Source organism: Schistocerca gregaria, chromosome X (assembly GCF_023897955.1).
Source record: "Schistocerca gregaria isolate iqSchGreg1 chromosome X, iqSchGreg1.2, whole genome shotgun sequence".
Classification (NCBI taxonomy): Eukaryota; Metazoa; Arthropoda; class Insecta; order Orthoptera; family Acrididae; genus Schistocerca; species Schistocerca gregaria.
Genome location: NC_064931.1, coordinates 64,830,215 through 64,848,308, shown reverse-complemented (window position 1 = coordinate 64,848,308; position 18,094 = coordinate 64,830,215). Strand labels below are relative to the sequence as shown.

Sequence of the window (18,094 nt, the reverse complement as noted above, 5' to 3'; positions counted from 1 at the left end):
CGTTATCCGACGTGTTTCTGTGATCAGTTCATCAACTCGATTCCGATGAGTGTCGTCGGATGCCGTACGCTGTCGTCCATTCCGCGCTCTTTCACTCACACTGAGGTTAGCACCACCATTTTCTTCGTTACGAGCACGAACAATCAAGCGTCGCATATTACTGATGTCGATAAAATCATCACTGTACACTGCATTCATTGTTCTATGGGTTGCAATTGGATGTACGTTTCCTACGGGTAGCGACTCGTGTGCAGCACGCTGTTCCTCACGCACCGACGTAGTTACGCTACACACTGACATGTTAGGCGCTACAATTCGGAGCCTTCTAACGGCAGGCGGTTGCGACTTGCATTAGCGAAGCAGAAATGTGTAACGAGTAATATTCATGACATGTAATACCTCATGCCATATTGAGAACAAAATAAAAGCTTTGGAAGCAGTCTTTTCAGCACGCCCTCGTGTACAAATGGTTCAAATGGCTCTGGGCACTATGGGACTGAACATCTTTGGTCATCAGTCCCCTAGAACTTAGAACTACTGAAACCTAACTAACCTAAGGACAGCACAAAACACCAGTCATCACGAGGCAGAGCGAAAGTATTCGTTAGGACAGTTCGGCGAAATTTGCGTTAATACGCTATGGCATCAGACGACCGACGCAAGTGACTTTGCTAACAGTACAACATTGTCTGCAGCGCCTCTCCTGGGCTCGTGACCATATCGTTTGGAACCTAAATGACTGGCAAACAGTGTCATGGTCAGATTAGTCCCGATTTCAGTTGGTCCGAGCAGGTGGGGAGGTTTGAGTGTGACACAGACCCCACGAAGGCGAGAACCCAAGATGTCAACGAGGCACTGTGCAAACTGGTGTGGCTCCATAGTGGTGTGAGCTGTGCTTACATGAAATAGACTGGGTACTCTGGTCCAACTGAATCGATCTTTGAGTGAAAATAGTTATGTTCGGCTACTTGGAGACTATTTGCAGACATTCGTTGACTTCATATTCCCAAATAACGATGGAATTTTTGTTGATGACAATGCGCCATGTCAGTGGGTCACAATTATTCGCGATTGGTTTGAAGAACATTCTGGACAATTCGAACGAATGTTTTCATCACCATAGTCTGACATGAATCCTATCGAACATTTATGGGAGCTCATCGAGAGGTGAGTTCGTGTGCAACATCGTACACCGGCAGTTATGGACGGCTATACAGGCAGCATGGCTCAGTATTTCTGTAGGGAAGTTCCAGCGACTTGTTGAGTCAGTGTCACGTGAAGGTTCAGCACTAGGACGGGCAAAAAGAGATCCGACACGATGTTAGGAGGCATCCCATGACTTCTGTCGCCTCATTGTATACTGTCGCATGTTATATTTGATATGTTTGTACGACATCATCAGCGTGTCCCGACGTGTACCGAGGCTCAACATTCAAAATGACCTTTTTTGCGTACTCCGAGTGTCCAGTGGCAGCATTTGTGTGCACAGGTTAATCCTTGTGCACTACAGGGGAACCTCAGCTGAAGCCCAGCGACTGGCGTGTGTATGGCCGTATGGATGGCAGCCGCTGCGTTCCGTCCCGGCGCGGCTTCACCTCAGGTTCCAGTTTCGTTGCTGCCTTTTAATCCACGATATCGCTTTTTGCGAAAACTTCCAAATTTAAAGAAAGAGTTGAGGCTGGACTGTAAAAGTGGCTCGATCACTATTACATTTGCACCTGACGATGTAATTTAAATTAAGAAACCCTTTGTGCCTTTAATAAAGGATTTACAAGAGTTTCAGCTGTTTTTATGCAACATGCAAAAGCTTGGCTGTGGATGCCCGTCCATAAACTGTTATGTTAGACCACTTCCTCTGCAGCCTTCGGTGTTTTTCGGAATGTTTTTTATTAAATTATATAGTCCTACACTTGTCTGTTTGACGACCGTCCGTGAAACCGCGAGTCACCGGTGCGGTTTTCCACCGAATCATTGCAACGAGTGCTTAATCAGAGAGATGATCCGTCAGTTTTCTGCAAAGTGTAAAAAGAGTCGATTTGTTAGCGAGGCAATTAGTTGTCAGAAATTAGGTCGTCTTAAAGAATAGGGCTGTCGGTAACGACGAGAAAATAACGAGGCGTCAATCGAGCCGACGGGTAAGTGTCCTCCTACAAATTGCCGGCGAGCCGCCCCGTCTTCGACCAACGGTGGTCAGCAGGGAGGCGGTGCATGCGTGGGCGCGAGTGGTGAGTGCGGTGGTGGTGGGGGTGGCGCGGGCGCGGGCCCGGGAGGGGCTGGCGCGCGCTATAAGAGCGCCCGCGCCGGCCGCGTCCGCACTCCGGTCGCAGCCACACGCAGCAGCCAGCAGTCTCGCACGTGAGTACAACAGGTTGCCGCACCGCGCTCCCCTCCCTGTAGTTCTCCAGTCTCTCTTCCACTATGCGAACCGTCCACAAACGAACGGTTTGCTCGTCTCGAACCACAACTACGTACGTTACTTCTGGTCGCTAGGCAAAACGCGAGCTTAACAATGTCCTTCCGTAAAAATTGCGTATTGTTGGTATCAGGTTTTCACAAAAATCATTTTCTCCTCTTTCCCAGATTCGTAAGTTATTAACAGCGAACCGTCCTGCAAGTTCCCCATCTACACTTTATTTTTTAAAATTTATATTTCATCCTTTGCGACAAGCAGCCCATTCGCAAGCGATCCCGAAACAAACTTCAAAGAACGGTATATAAATACAAAAAATGAAACCAAAAAGTGTAGTTGTGAAACTTCTATTCCCAAAACGAACACTTTATCAGCTGCGGAGCCGATAATACATTTCGCACTCAAAAGTCATTAACAAGATGGTGAAAAATATGCCTTACTGTTCATCAATGACTCGAATAACCACTGTTTCATCCAACAATATGTGGGCCTACAGAGGCTCGATAGTTTCGTGGAGCGTCCATTTGCGAGATAGGTAAAGAGCCAAACTGAATGGCAAAAGAGATTCATTCGAAATTTTTGTACAAGCAGTGGTGAAGTTTCTAACGAAAAACATATTTCGGGAGTTACCTGCAATTTGTAAAAGAAAATATAGTAGCAGCGACTTCAAACACAGAGAAAAAAAGACAATAATCTTACGAAATAAGCTGCTTACTGCTAAGAAGCTACTCCCGGAATTCGAATAGCAAATTCTCGAAATGTAACATCTGCGAAATTTCGATATTTAGTATCCTCAATGAATAGGTATTTGAAACAAGATTTACTGCTATATCCTGTCGCACCATTTCTCCTCCAGTCGGACCAACTAACTAAAAATGGAAAAGCGACGATTGTTTGACAATTTCTGAACAATTCGGTCATCGTGCATTTACGTCATAACTGACCGTTCTGCAAAAAAGCAGACTTAATAATATCGTTCTATAAAATCTGGGTAACATTCTTATAAGTTTTTCAGGTCAATCACTTTCTCATCTTTCCCTAATACGAAGATTGTCTCATGAATTACCCGTGTTTTATCCAAATGTAAACGTAAATGGGCTTGTAGACTTTTGGTAGTTCCGCTACGCGGACCGTTACCACATGGGTACGAAACAAAATTGAGTGAGAAAAGAGACAGATCCAAAATCATTGTATAAGCAGCAGCGGAAGTTTCTAACGAAAGGCATATTTCGACATTCACTTGTAATTTTCAAAGAGATAACTATCGCTGCGGCTTCTCACATATTCAAAATTCTGAGAAAATATCAGCCACTGCTAAGAAACTGTTCGCGAAAATCACATAGCAAATACTCTAAATGCAATACCAGTGAAATTTAATTCTTGTGGTCCTCACAAAATATTACAGTCTCACAATAGAGCGATGTAACGTACGATTTACTACTATCTCCTGATGCTCTACTTGACACTTTTTTTTTATTTTAGATAGTGCAGTAATGTCTGCCCTACCTACTTCAAATTTAATTCCGTTCTTTAAAGGATTTTTTAATATTTTTATTAGTTATGTGGAGAAATTCTTGCAGTACGAGGAGCAATGCCAACAACATTAATGCGTTGTATAAAATAATTCTGAAGAAAGTACTTTAGGAATTACTGTCACGATGCTGTCTGTATTAGTGTGCCAACAGATATTTCTATTTTCAGTGCAAAACGCAAAAATCTTTATTATGAAGACCAGGCTGTACAGCTCACTAGATCCATACCAGAAGTTTCCAGTTACTCATTATGACATAAAAGTAAGTTAGCACAGGCTAAAATTTCATTGGAAGCAGATTTATAATTTTTTTTTCGAGCGGTGCAAAAGGTTTCTTTAGATTTTCAGATCTCGAGTCCGTATAAAAATACCCTGCTCGATGCGAGGCACTTTAACACGAATTACGATAAGTAGAAACTTTCCTCTCACTTTTGCCCCAATTAATCTAATTTACGAGACTTAAGAAGTGCTGCTTCACCTATTTAAGAGCACTATTAACGCCTGTGGCCAGGCCTTAAAAGCAAGGATTTCACTGGGACGTCGCACTTGCCACGTGACCGGCACAGGGGTAGTTTTCTGAGCTGAGACCTTCAGTACGTTTTTGCATTGCTTCCTCGGGTTTCTGTCAGGATAGTCTTTTCCCATCCACGTTTCCATTTATTATCGATCTTGTAACTTTTTCATTCTTCATTAATTTGTCGTATTATCTGCAAATTGTAACGTTGTCAATGAATTTTTTGTCTTCTCATAAAATGATCATTGTTAATTTATAGTAAAATACTGTCTCACAACAATCAGGTTGTGGTTAGAGGAGACACTATCATTGTAGAGTTTTTACACTTAACTGCGCATAATTAATAAGCAAGCACGATTACAGTTAGTTATTTACATCTTCTGTGGTTCCTATTCACAGTAGACGGCTGAAATAGTAAGTGTCATTTCTACGTATAGTCGGTCTATAGCTATGCGTGTATATAAGTTATTCACTTACAGATTTGTAATTGCTTCCTTCTGATCAAGAGCACGTGTAATATGTTCAAAGAGCTGTCAAGCAGCAGTATGGTAATTTTTTTTCAGTAGTCAAGCAGCAGTATGGTAATTTTTTTCAGTATAAAGATCATTTCCGTATGTGAGGACATGAAATTGGCAATCGACAAAACAAATGCCTGTCTGTTTTGTTGTAGCGGTTGGGAAGCAAAGTACTTTAGTGACATTTAGAATACGTCATCAGCATATGAAAAAATATGTTTAAACGTTTAAGGGGTACAATGGGCTCATGTGTACAGGATGGTTTGGTATTTTTAGCTCTGTTTTAGATAAGAATTTGGTTGGTTACCAGGTTTAAGTATTAATCTGCACAGTTCAAAGATATGCATACTCCAAAGCCCATTGACGTCAGATACTCCTTTACTTTTAGGTAACTTCGCGAAAATTCATTTAGCTGCCTGCTTTTCATTACACATGAAGAAAAGAATGTTTAGAATTCACGGTTGAGGTGTTGTTTAACTAGAAATTGGGGCTGTCGAAATTGTTAACAAACTGGGATTCATTTACGAGTCAAAAATACGAACGAGCTCTCAATGCTGAGCGCCTTCTGCAAGTTCTTCACTGAATTCACTAATGGTAGAGTCTTCAAATATCAGACATTTACAGAACGGTTTGCTTGCGCCATTCTCCTTTTATTCTCTACATGAGCTTTTCTGAGTAGCTTATGGAGTTTCGCCGTAATACAGTTCCCAAGGTGTGGATAACGTAAGTTGGGTTGCCTACCTTAAGGCACCTCAAACATTTTCCAGACCAGTTTTATTTTTCCCACTCTGTATACGCCCACTTTCCAAGAGTTTTATTTTATTTTATAAACGAAAAATAAATAGGAGGATCAGCGTTCTGTGAAACATATGTGTAGCGACCTGTTCCGTAAGCGAGAAGAATTGATTACGTTACCCCACGGAATCCCGACGACATTTATTATGTAAAACGTAAAATAGTTGCAAAACTGCAGAAAATGCAATCTTTTACTGATAAAACGCTTCCTCGTTACAGTTAAGTAACTGCCTTGATTATAGTTCCAAAAAGACCATGCCCAATTTCTTTTGGTCCACGCCCTATTTCTTTTCGTATCCCTGGCCAAGCCTACTGCACCCTCTCCGAGGGCTTTGTTATCGACGGGATGTATTCTAATCTTTCTTCCTTGCTTTTTACTCGCATCTATAAACTAAAAAATTCATTGTATGGCAGTCCGATTATTTGTTCATATAATTTTTTTTATGGCACGCTGTATGGTAGCAATATTTTGTATTGTTTGTTGGGAAAAGCCGTCCCTTCTAAGAAATAAAACGAGAACATTACTGTCCGTTAGGGTGTGCAAGCATTATATTCCACAGCCCCTCTAACATTCGCGCTGGCTGCCCTGTCGGGAGAACCACTGGTGGCTTAGTTCAGATAAATGGATGACGATTTTTAACTTCAATAAAAGTGAAAATACTTTGTGATTAAGTAATAATAGATAAAAACTGTTAAAATTTTTCAATCCGCTCAATCAGCCAAATTGAATTCGTACGTTTTTCGGGAAATGGGGAACAGGCACACCAACAAAGTGAATTCACTATACTTGGTTATTTCTCGAAAAAGAGTTTACATTTTCTCACTCGCAAAGAAATCGATGGTTTTTTTCTACTTGTTTGCGCCCTTGTTCAAAGCCAACATAACTTTTCTTGTTTCATCTTTAACAACTGAACGGCAAAACAAGTAATTTGAAGATTCGTTAACGAGGGGAGATTTGCAGGCAAATCGGTTAAAAGTGTAGAAGAGACTATTTTAAAAACTGCACAAGTCCGCTGTAGATAAATAATTCTCTCTTGTCGAAAATGTGTTTCGTAAAAATCGGTGTTCACTATCCCCCCTGTTCAGTTACATAGAGGAATAAAAATATCAAAAATGTCTTAACTGCAACAGGAATCAAACAATCTTCTCCTGAACACCCAGTTTTTTTCTTTAAGCTTCGTTTAGAATCTAAGAATTTTCTTGATAGAGGTCTTTGTGCAGGACGTCGAGTGTCTCTTGCAGATCAGGAAAGATATTCGGGCGTTGTACTATATCCCTTTATACAGTTTTCTTTTAAAGGCAGAAGTTGGAGCAGGCTCTGTGAAGCCTTCAGTCCGGAGCAGTGGTTCGCGTAATGCACAAAGCCAATCGACCGACGAACGCACACTGACATTTTCCCGTCAATGGCTCAAGTGTCACAGAACAATTCCTTTGCCCGTATTCAGAGCACTACATGACCTATCAAATGCACTGAGCTTCTGAAAATAAAGTTTGCAAGCATAATAATTCCAGAAAATGAAGAGACTCTAGTGTTTATTGAAAAAGTTTGTAACACAGAACTATTAACTGTCGAATTGTCGCCTGGAAAAGACCTTCGAATGTGCACTAGTTTCCACAAAGAAGCTCAGAATTACGGTTTAACGTACACTAATAATTTAATTAGTTTAAAAAACTATACGGGTAATATTTAGGGCGTGAAAGTTGTTGGTTAGCCTTCTAATATATAACATTCCTGTCTCTTAAGCGTTAATTAAACATTATAGTATAAAATACCCACGAAATTTAATACACGTTAAATCCGCTGTAGATTTCCCAGTGTAGTGGATTGAAAGTCCGATTTCTCAGTCACTGAACCGAACGAGTATTAGCTGGGTGGTAAAAAGTCTAAAACGCGCGTATACAAATGCGACGGTAGCGCAATTAACTTAAGTAGTCTCTAAAAACTAAAAACATGCCACATTTCATTGCACTGTGTAGTCCAGCAGTCATTTAGCAGTTTTCTACGCCTCTAATAAGATTCTTGTCGATTAAAAGACAAACGAAATGTCTTAGGTGTAATATGTTATATTTCTGATGAGAAATTTTTCCAAGGAAGTAAATGAAAACTGTGACTAAAAGATAACAAGAAACGCAGCAGGCGAGTCAAAATTGCTACGATAAACTGCAATTGCTCATAAATGAGAACAGACCACTTCGTACAGATGATAAACGCCTTATAAAGTTCTGGACTAAACTCATGTATTCCACTATCTATTTATCTAAAATGACTAATTTCAGAATCTGGTTACGAGACGAGTTTCTCTTCTCGTCTAATGTAAATATAAATAACAATATCGACTTTTGTTCCTCTTTCATGTCTCAGTTTGTTAGCAAATTAAGAAACCTTAGTCTTTGTCGGTATCGGCGTACTGCTCACTGTTCATGAGATATCTTTCATCTAAGAGAAAATTTCCACGCCGCAGTTAAGTAGAATAAAATAGTGGGAGACTCATGTTCCTTGTCGGCATACCGTTTTAGTCAGTTCAGAAGTTTGATCTTTCGTCAAATTATATTTCTTATCGGAAATGTTCCATCAGACAGAATCAAAACTCCAACGAGAACTATAGCGATGATTCCTGCGTGTGTCTCAACCCTTCATGTCTCAAGATCACAACATCAAGAAGTCTGTTTCACGAAGGGGTCCATCGAGACACGAAAGGCTCGTGGAGCATCCATGAAGTCCCCTGGCTATTCTGATGCCCATATGAATGTCGAATGTTTCCTTCAACTAGACTGCCACGGATATATTTACCCTGCTACCGATATATTTACCCGGTCATTTCTAATTCAGCTAGTGCTCCGTTTCTAATAAAGTCGCTACCAACGCGATGCCGAAAAAAAGAACGAAAACACTCAAAACTCATGTAATAATTTGCGCGCGTGAAAATGGGAGGGACGGAGTCCTAAACACAAAAAAATCCGTGGAGTTTTACGTCACAATTAGAAGCGATCACAGCTGTTAGCCTAACATTCATACATTTGCATCTGCGTATACCCTGTGATAGCCGCTGTACAGTGAATTCGTAGATAACGGCATCATCGCGTAAGCTAAAAATAGCAGGCTACGGAAGCTATGTTGTCCCTCAGAGATGTGTAAAAGGAAGGAACATATGGCTATCAGCATTTCCCCAAACCTGTCGCTAAAAAGTAAGTTGCATAAATTTCGTGTGTACTCAGCATTTCTCCTGCGAATTGTTTTAAATTCCATTTACACTTCAGGTGAAGAGCTTCAACCCTTGTTAATTCCATTTACGATGTTGGCTGTTCTGACAATACCCCCATGTAAATTTCAGCTTTGTAAAAAGTTGATTAAAATACGTTTGCATTTCAGATGCATTAACCTGTCGCCTTCGTATGAGAATTCTAAATGCATTTGTTCGCCCATTTATCGACAGTTTTTGAAAAGTACTCGTAGGAGTACTTAATTTTTTCAGGCATCTGGTGCTGCAAAGTTTACAGGCCGATGCGATACGAGAATAATTAACTAGACTAGTGTCCAGTAATTGGTCAAGTAGCGTGACTGAAATTTCCACTGGATTCTGAGCACCATTCTGCTGGACAGGCACGACGTCTTCCTCGCCACCCGCACCCCCTCCACAATCCTAGTCATATACTACTTCGAACTCAGTCAAAACTGGTTCCGATGCCGATAGGTAGTTTAATTCGGAGACAAAAAGGGAAAGCTATATAACATACTAAGTAATGACAAATGATAATCCATTGTATAATAAGTTAAGTTTGAGAAGTTTCTTTGAATAAACTTTCTGGTTTCCGCAATTCGAAAATAGAGGTCGTATTTTAATTTCACTCTATATTATCATGACAAATAATTACTTGTCTGCGGGCATATGCGCTCTTACTCGGGTCGAATAAAATGATGAGGTGAAAACTGGGCAACAGTGCACAAAACATCTACCGTCTGCAAAAATGGTTCAAATGGCTCTGAGCACTATGGGACTTAACATCTGTGGGCATCAGTCCCCTAGAACTTAGAACTACTTAAACCTAACTAACCTACGGACCTCACACACATCCATGCCCGAGGCAGGATTCGAACCTGCGACCGTAGCAGTCGCACGGTTCCGGACTGAGCGCCTTAACCGCTAGACCACCGCGGCCGGCTTACCGTCTGCATCTTGCTGCGATTGTATCCCATTTTATGCTGCTTCTTTCTTACAACAGAAAAAACTTCTGCATAAAAAATTAACCGCAAAATTTAAGTTGCCAGGCAAAGAAACTGTTCAAACAGTGAGGCAGCCACGGTAGCCCCTCGCTGTTCTGGTGAGATGTGAAACAAAAGCAGAAACGCTTGAGCGCTGATATCAAACGGTTGACGCTTAGTTATTTACCAAGGAATAATATTTCTATATGTCTTGCCTACGTGTCTTTTTAATAGAAAAATGGGAGAAAAGAGAAACGGGAAGTACACTTGTGGGCCCACAAGCAGAACAAAATTAACCATTTTTTCAGTCATAAACATTCAGTAATAAACAGAAGCGGCTTTAGAATCAGTTTAACAAAGAACGACAATGGCGAAAATAGTTTTATCTCAGAAAAACATATTGCTATATGAACAGTACTAGTATGGAAGAGATGTCTCAAAAACTAAAAGGCAACAAGTACCCACTCAGAGAATACGTTGAAATGGAAGATAATAGTAATGATTCAGTAAAGAGATACGAAGACAGACTTTTTCAGAGATTGGTACAATAATCGTTAAATATCAGTCGCAACTTAACACTACCTTCATAAGTCTTAGTGACAATATTCCATCTCTAACACAAGGCAATGTTACGTTTAGTTAAGGAATCGGTCTTTCTTTCCTTATTGCATATTGCAGAAACGGTATTAAAATACAGCTAATAAACTAGCTACTAAGTTCTGTAAATATTTTTATGCTATACTGGAATGCAGTACTGGAATGCAGTACTGGGATGCAAAATGAGATATTTCTACTCGCAGTCAGCGGTTTTAATTGTTTCATTGAATTCGAGTGGAAAGTAAATTCAGTCTTCCGCAAGAACGCTGTTCCTTTGAAATTCTGATAAATCAATGAGAGGAGAGAGAGCATCCAGAAATATTGTTTGTGGTCTGGATTACCTTCCTCACGTAAAGGATTCCTCTTCTATCATGGAACATATCCACGTAAATGCAAAAAAGTATTTTTTTTAAAAGTCTTACGTAACTCATTTTTTTCTCAACTGTGGCGGTTGGCTTTTCTTCCTATTTACTGTAAAGGAAAGTTAATATCGGTTCGTTCATTCATCGTAATATATTCAGCATTTACCCAGGCAGAGGTCACCTCAACATGCAAGGTAACGAGAAAACTTTCTGCTAATATTGCTTCCCGCAAAATATTAAAGGCTGAACCAGTAATTAGCGGATACGTTACTAGAAAATTTTTCCTTATCCTCATCTGCTTCTCTAAGAAGAGGCCCTGACTTACGTTAACCACTAGCCCCGTGGTATGGTGGACGGCGTTACGTAGTTTTATTCGTTTACCAAAAATGCAATACTGGCACCGTCAGAAACTATCCTTTGATATACCGGAAGGCCTTACACGTCTTAACTTATACCGGACGAAACGCTGGATTCCCATTCGGAATAAATGTTTTACTGACAAAAGAAAATCGAGTATGCGATTCACAATCTTGTTTAGGTTCGTATTTGTTGCCCCAGACCTTGAAAAGGCTCATGTTGTAGATAACGTTTCCTCGAGAATTAGAAAATGAGCTTGAAAATAAATTCGTTTTATACGAACTTCGCAGCGTTAGGTTTTTTAAATCAGAAATGTGATACTCTTAAATTATTCGGACGGCTGCAGAACTCAATGTCCAGCACTTCAGATTAGTCCTGTCTGTCTAAAATTATGAAGTGTTTTCTTTATCTCGGTGTTATGTTCTTTCTGTCGCGACTCCACTGCATACATAGAGCCAGCACTGTCCGAAAAGAGTGGGAGACGTATTAACAATCGCCGCATTGAAGGATCCATCCCGGTATTCACCTGAAATGACTGAGTTAGCAGACAGGGAAGCGAAATCGAAATAGCCAGATCCCTTATTGAAACCGACTCCTCCGAAATAAAAAGCCTCATCCGTACACGTTGGTACATGCGATGTATATCTTCTCGCAAGTTAGCGGTGGTCGGGACGCAATGGTTGCAAAAAAGTGTCCACGAGCTCCCTTATGTGACGCACGCACACAGAGAATTTGTTCTCTGAGATACAACCGCAGTTCCGCGCTACAATCTCTCTTTTTTCCACTGCTTTGCGAAAGGATTCATCTGAAAACAGGATCGCATATTTATTCTAAGTTAAAATGACGACAGTGAGGCGGGACCCAGAGATATAAGCGCAACGTGCACGGGCTTCCGTGAAATGGTGCTCCGCTGCTAGAGAGCCAACCGTAACTTCAACTTCACAAGCCACCGCAGTTACACTCTAGTTTTCCCTCTGATTCGCTTGAGATTCAGCTCACTTTCTCTTACATTTTTGTGCGACGTTTATATCATAAGTAGTCAATCTTCTTAGATTAATGTCGCGTTTGTATTGTTGGGGCAACAGACAATATTCAACGAAGACTGTTTAAAGAAAAGTTGAAAAATTTTCACCTTCGTACAGAAGTTGCATTAATATTAATGCAGCTTGGTCTTTGTCATGCAGACAAGCGTAAAACGGTAGTCAAATGTTAACGTAGAACAGTTTTCCTTACACAGTTTATCATGACAGTTGTTTAGCGAATGTTTCGTGCAAATGGATAAACTGGAATACTGGGTCGTCAAAATATTCTTTTTCTTTCTTTAGTTAAGGGAAACTCATCTATTTGGAGCTTTAGCAGTCAGCTTCTTCACTTCAAACAATAGAAAATGTTGTCGCGTATTCAAATTTAGCCGCACATCTGTTGAAGGTTGTCCGAAATCAACAGACGAAAATTCCAAAAAATGTGCATAGTATATTAGCGGACTGTAGATCAATAAAGATGAGTAAAATAACTGACGTTATGGATACATCATAAAGGGGAGTGTAGTACATTTTACATGAAGAATTGAATATGGAAATCCTTCACGGAAGGTGGGTGTCACATTTGTGAAAGTTTGACCAGCAAATGAAAAGAAGAACTTCTGAGATATGTTGGGTCCTTAAAACAAATTGTTCGCCTAATTTTGTGCGACGGTTTATTTCCGTAGTCTGGTCGGAGGTCCTCCACCTCAACCTGAAACCAAACAGCAGTCAGAACAGAATACAACGGTTCTGGGTTAAATGTGTGTCTGGGATTAAAAGAGGATGTTTCTTATGTACAACTTTGGAGTAGGTAAAGTAATAACTGTATACTACTATGCAAGTCCGGTCGAGCCTCTAGCGGAAAAAAATAAATGACACGAGGCATCGACTGTTAAAGATGAAGACACATTTCTCACTAGGACAGTGCTTCCATACGGGTGCGTTTGAAGTATGAAATCTGAAGGATTTAAAGTACGAGTTGCTGGAACGTCAAACCTATTCACCAAATGTGGAACCTTCTGTCTGTCGTTCTGTTCTAGGCGCTTCAGTCCGAGACCGCGCTGCTGCTACTGTCGCAGGTTCGAATCCTGCCTCGGGCATGGATGTGTGTGATGTCCTTAGGTTAGTTAGCTTTAAGTAGTTATACGTCTAGGGGACTGATGACCTTAGATGTTAAGTCCCATAGTGTTTAGAGCCATTTGAACCATTTGAAAAACTTCTACAGTCAAATGAAGATGTTATGATAATCGTGTACAGGAATTTCGTAGACCTTTCAGAACTGGCTTTAATGCTGGAATGAAATTACTGGAAGGACGGTGGATCAGACGGGCACACTCTGGCAAGCTACGCGCTTTCAACACATTTGATTGCGACCATGTCACTGGAGCTAGACGTATGCAACGCTCCATTTTCGAAGTCGTGAAGCCACTGACTTTTTCAGAGACATCAGTCGCTGTCGTGGAGAAGAACGTATCGGTAACAGGGACGGCTATCGGCTGTTGCTGCAGTATAGGGCCGGCCGAGTTGACCGAGCGGTTCTGGGCGCTACAGTCTGGAACCGCGCGACCGCTACGGTTGCAGGTTCGAATCCTGCCTCGGGCATGGATGTGTGTGATGTCCTTAGGTTAGTTAGGTTTAAGTAGTTCTAAGTTCTAGGGGACTGATGACCTCAGATGTTAAGTCCCATAGTGCTCAGAGCCATTTTTTGCAGTATAGGAAACAAAACGACGCTTAAAGACAGGACAACAAAAGATGGACAACCGTACTATGCACAACGACATTTTCGCAGTGGGATATAGAAGTCACAGCCCAATACATGTACCTCAGCTTCCCACGTCACACGGCGCAGGGATATGTAGACACGCAGAAGTACCACCATTCGATCGAGGCTCGGAAAAAGACTGCTTTGATTGATGAGTCGCTGTACACATTGAAACGTGCTGATGGTAGTGTACGAGAACGTATAAAACCACATGAGGCGATGAACGCCACTTGCTAACAGGGCACCGTTCGGACAAATGGTAAAGATATTCTAGTGTGGAGGATGTTAACATGAGACGAAATCGTCTGTCAGCGGCGAACGGTTCAGGAATCTTCTACACTCCTGGAAATGGAAAAAAGAACACATTGACACCGGTGTGTCAGACCCACCATACTTGCTCCTTACACTGCGAGAAGGCTGTACAAGCAATGATCACACGCACGGCACAGCGGACACACCAGGATCCGCGGTGTTGGCCGTCGAATGGCGCTAGCTGCGCAGCATTTGTGCACCGCCGCCGTCAGTTTCAGCCAGTTTGCCGTGGCATACGGAGCTCCATCGCAGTCTTTAACACTGGTAGCAGGCCGCGACAGTGTGGACGTGAACCGTATGTGCAGTTGACGGACTTTGAGCGAGGGCGTATAGTGGGCATGCGGGAGGCCGGGTGGACGTACCGCCGAATTGCTCAACACGCTGGGCGTGAGGTCTCCACAGTACATCGATGTTGTCGCCAGTGGTCGGCGGAAGGTGCACGTGCCCGTCGACCTGGGACCGGACCGCAGCGACGCACGGATGCACGCCAAGACCGTAGGATCCTACGCAGTACCGTAGGGGACCGCACCGCCGTCCCGCACACCGTTAGGCCGTCTTCCGCTCACGCCCCAACATCGTGCAGCCCGCCTCCAGTGGTGTCGCGACAGGCGTGAATGGAGGGACGAATGGAGACGTGTCGTCTTCAGCGATGAGAGTCGCTCCTGCCTTGGTGCCAATGATGGTCGTATGCGTGTTTGGCGCCGTGCAGGTGAGCGCCACAATCAGGACTGCATACGACCGAGGCACACAGGACCAACACCCGGCATCATGGTGTGGGGAGAGATCTCCTACACTGGCCGTACACCTCTGGTGATCGTCGAGGGGACACTGAATAGTGCACGGTAAATCCAAACCGTCATCGAACCCATCGTTCTACCATTCTTAGACCGGCAAGGGAACTTGCTGTTCCAACAGGACAATGCACGTCCGCATGTATCCCGCGCCACCCAGCGTGCTCTAGAAGGTGTAAGTCAACTACCCTGGCCAGCAAGATCTCCGGATCTGTCCCACATTGAGCATGTTTGGGACTGGATGAAGCGTCGTCTCACACGGTCTGCACGTCCAGCACGAACGCTGGTCCAACTGAGGCGCCAGGTGGAAATGGCATGGCAAGCTGTTCCACAGGACTACATCCAGCATCTCTACGATCGTCTCCATGGGAGAATAGCAACCTGCATTGCTGCGAAAGGTGGATATACACTGTACTAGTGCCGACATTGTGCATGCTCTGTTGCCTGTGTTTATGGGCCTGTGGTTCTGTCAGTGTGATCATGTGATGTATCTGACCCCTGGAATGTGTCAATGTAGTTTCCCCTTCCTGGGACAATGAATTCACGGTGTTCTTATTTCAATTTCCAGGAGTGTATTTATATGTGGCCTGGTTGTTCACCTACAACATCCCGTTGGCGTCATTTCTCTCCGACAGGAATGTGCAGAATATTATCGCACCTAAATTGTGTCAGAATGATTTGAGGAACACTCCACAGGTATACGTCTGCTTAGTTGGCCTCTCAGGCCATCTGACTTCTGTCCAATAGAGCAAATTTGTGACACCATCGAGCGGTTCGTACATGCATTGTATCGTAGTCGCTGCGAGTTATATATCCCGGTCGCGTGATCATTCGTCAGGGTAACTACCCAAAGTACTTGTTGACACGTAATATTTTGAAACCAGCATTAACTATCACCTACTTTTGAAATGTGGGGATTAAATCCGGCAGATATAATAACTAATGAACTGGTACTAAACAAAATCTAGGAGAAGCACAAACTGACTAATAGATGGGGTAGTTCGATAGGTCACATCCTAAGGTACCAGTAGATAGTTTCTATGTGTCTGTGTAGGAGGAGACTAAGCTTCCACTTCAGTAAGCATGAATATGTGGATGTGGGTTATAATATTAATGTAGAGACTTTTTTGTGTTACGGTGAAGTGAGGGATTGTGAAAGAGAAGTTTGTGGCACCTGTGAATATCAATTTCCTTTCAGAATGCATTCACCCCACTGTGCATTTGCTCCACTTTACCGATACCTTCGAGAAAGAGGGAATCCTCGCACTGAGCCTGTGGGCTGTTGGAGGCGAAATATAAGAACGTAGGACTCTAGAGGATTCCGTGGAGGAGAGATGCGCCTGTTATGGCGAGTAAGATGTTGGGTGGTACTACAGAAATACAACCTGCACGAGTATCACATGCAAAAGATGTAGGCAAAAGGAGTAATCGAGTTCGTTGCGTATAAAATTTGTGCACTGGTTATTCACCAACGTGCTACTGATGCTGCCTTTCACATACTCATGTTTTTCACAGATGTGGCCCACATTACGTTTGTCATTTACCTTCAAATGGTTTAAATGGCACTGAGCACTATGGGACTTAACTTCTGAGGTCATCAGTCCCCTAGAACTTAGGACTACTTAAACTCAACACACATCCATGCCCGAGGCAGGATTCGAACCTGCGAACGTAGCGGTCACGCGGTTCCAGACTGTAGCGCCTAGAACCGCTCGGCCAATCAGGCCTGCGTCATTTACCTGAACAGTCGGAATAGTCTCATCTGGTATTATGAGAACAAACATAAGAGCTCATCAATATACGTTTTCCGTGCGTATTTCCATTGAAATGATTGGTATTCAGCTTTTAGGAGGTGTACCTCTGTCAGTGCGTTTAACTGGAGCAGCATCGGATAGGTGCACCCGATTTGTAACAAACGTAAAATAATCTAGTTCTTTATGGAGAGGCTATCGTCTGTGGAATCAAAGAACATGTAGGGGAGGACGCAGCTGAGAAGAGAATGAGACAGGGATGTAGTCTATCCCCCATGGTACTCAATATGTACACTGAGAGAACAGGAAAGGAAACCAAAGAGAAATTTGAAAAGGGAAGTTCAGGAGGAAGAAATAAAAACTTTAAGGTTTTCCAACGACACTGTAATTCTGTTAAAACAGCTAAGCAGTAAGAACATCAGTTGAATAGAACGAATACCGTTACAAAATGAGAAAATTAAAAATAAAACAACAATAATAGAGTGTACTCGAAGTAATTCAGGTGATGCTTAGAGAATTATATTAGGAAGTAAAATACTAAAAACTGGGGAAGAGTTTTAATACCTGAGGAGCAAAGTAAGAAGTAAGTAGTTCCAAATGTGGAACGTCAGTAGTAAGAGGGACTTTGCTGCGAAAGATAAATATTTTAACATCTAATATAAAACTGTGAGTGTAGCAGTCTTTTCTAAAAGTATGTGTCTGAAGTGTAGGCTTTTTTGTAAGTGAAACGTACACGAGCAACAGGACTGACTAAAAGACAACAGAAACTTTTGAAATGTGGTGCTATAGAAGAATGCTGGGGATTAAATCCGGCAGATATAATAACTAATGAACTGGTACTAAACAAAATCTAGGAGAAACACAAACTGACTAACAGAAGGGGTAGTTCGATAGGTCACACCCTAAGGTAGCAGTAGATAGTTACTATGTGTCTGTGTAGGAGGAGACTAAGCTTCCCCTTCAGTAAGCATGAATATGTGGATGTGGGTTATAATATTAATGTAGAGATGATGGAGCATGCACTGGATGGACTACAGTGATTTCAATGTTTTACAATATTTTATACTTGTGAAAGTCAAGTTTCACTTTCCTGCAACAAAATTGCTATGTTAAGTTTTAACAGACTAGTAAAACAAAAGTATCTCAGCCATCGCCATGATGGAAAAGAAGAAAA

At 42.1% G+C, this 18,094-nt stretch overlaps 1 protein-coding gene across 1 annotated transcript in view; it reads left to right on the top strand.

Annotated features, from left to right (window-relative positions):
• The first annotated feature begins 2,311 nt into the window (after positions 1 to 2,311).
• The window catches only part of LOC126298939 (diuretic hormone class 2), a 104,218-nt gene continuing 88,435 nt past the window's right edge, over positions 2,312 to 18,094 (top strand). The window contains exon 1 of the mRNA XM_049990537.1: positions 2,312 to 2,355. The gene's annotated coding sequence lies outside the window, so the exon portion shown is untranslated. The remainder of the gene's footprint in view (positions 2,356 to 18,094) is intronic.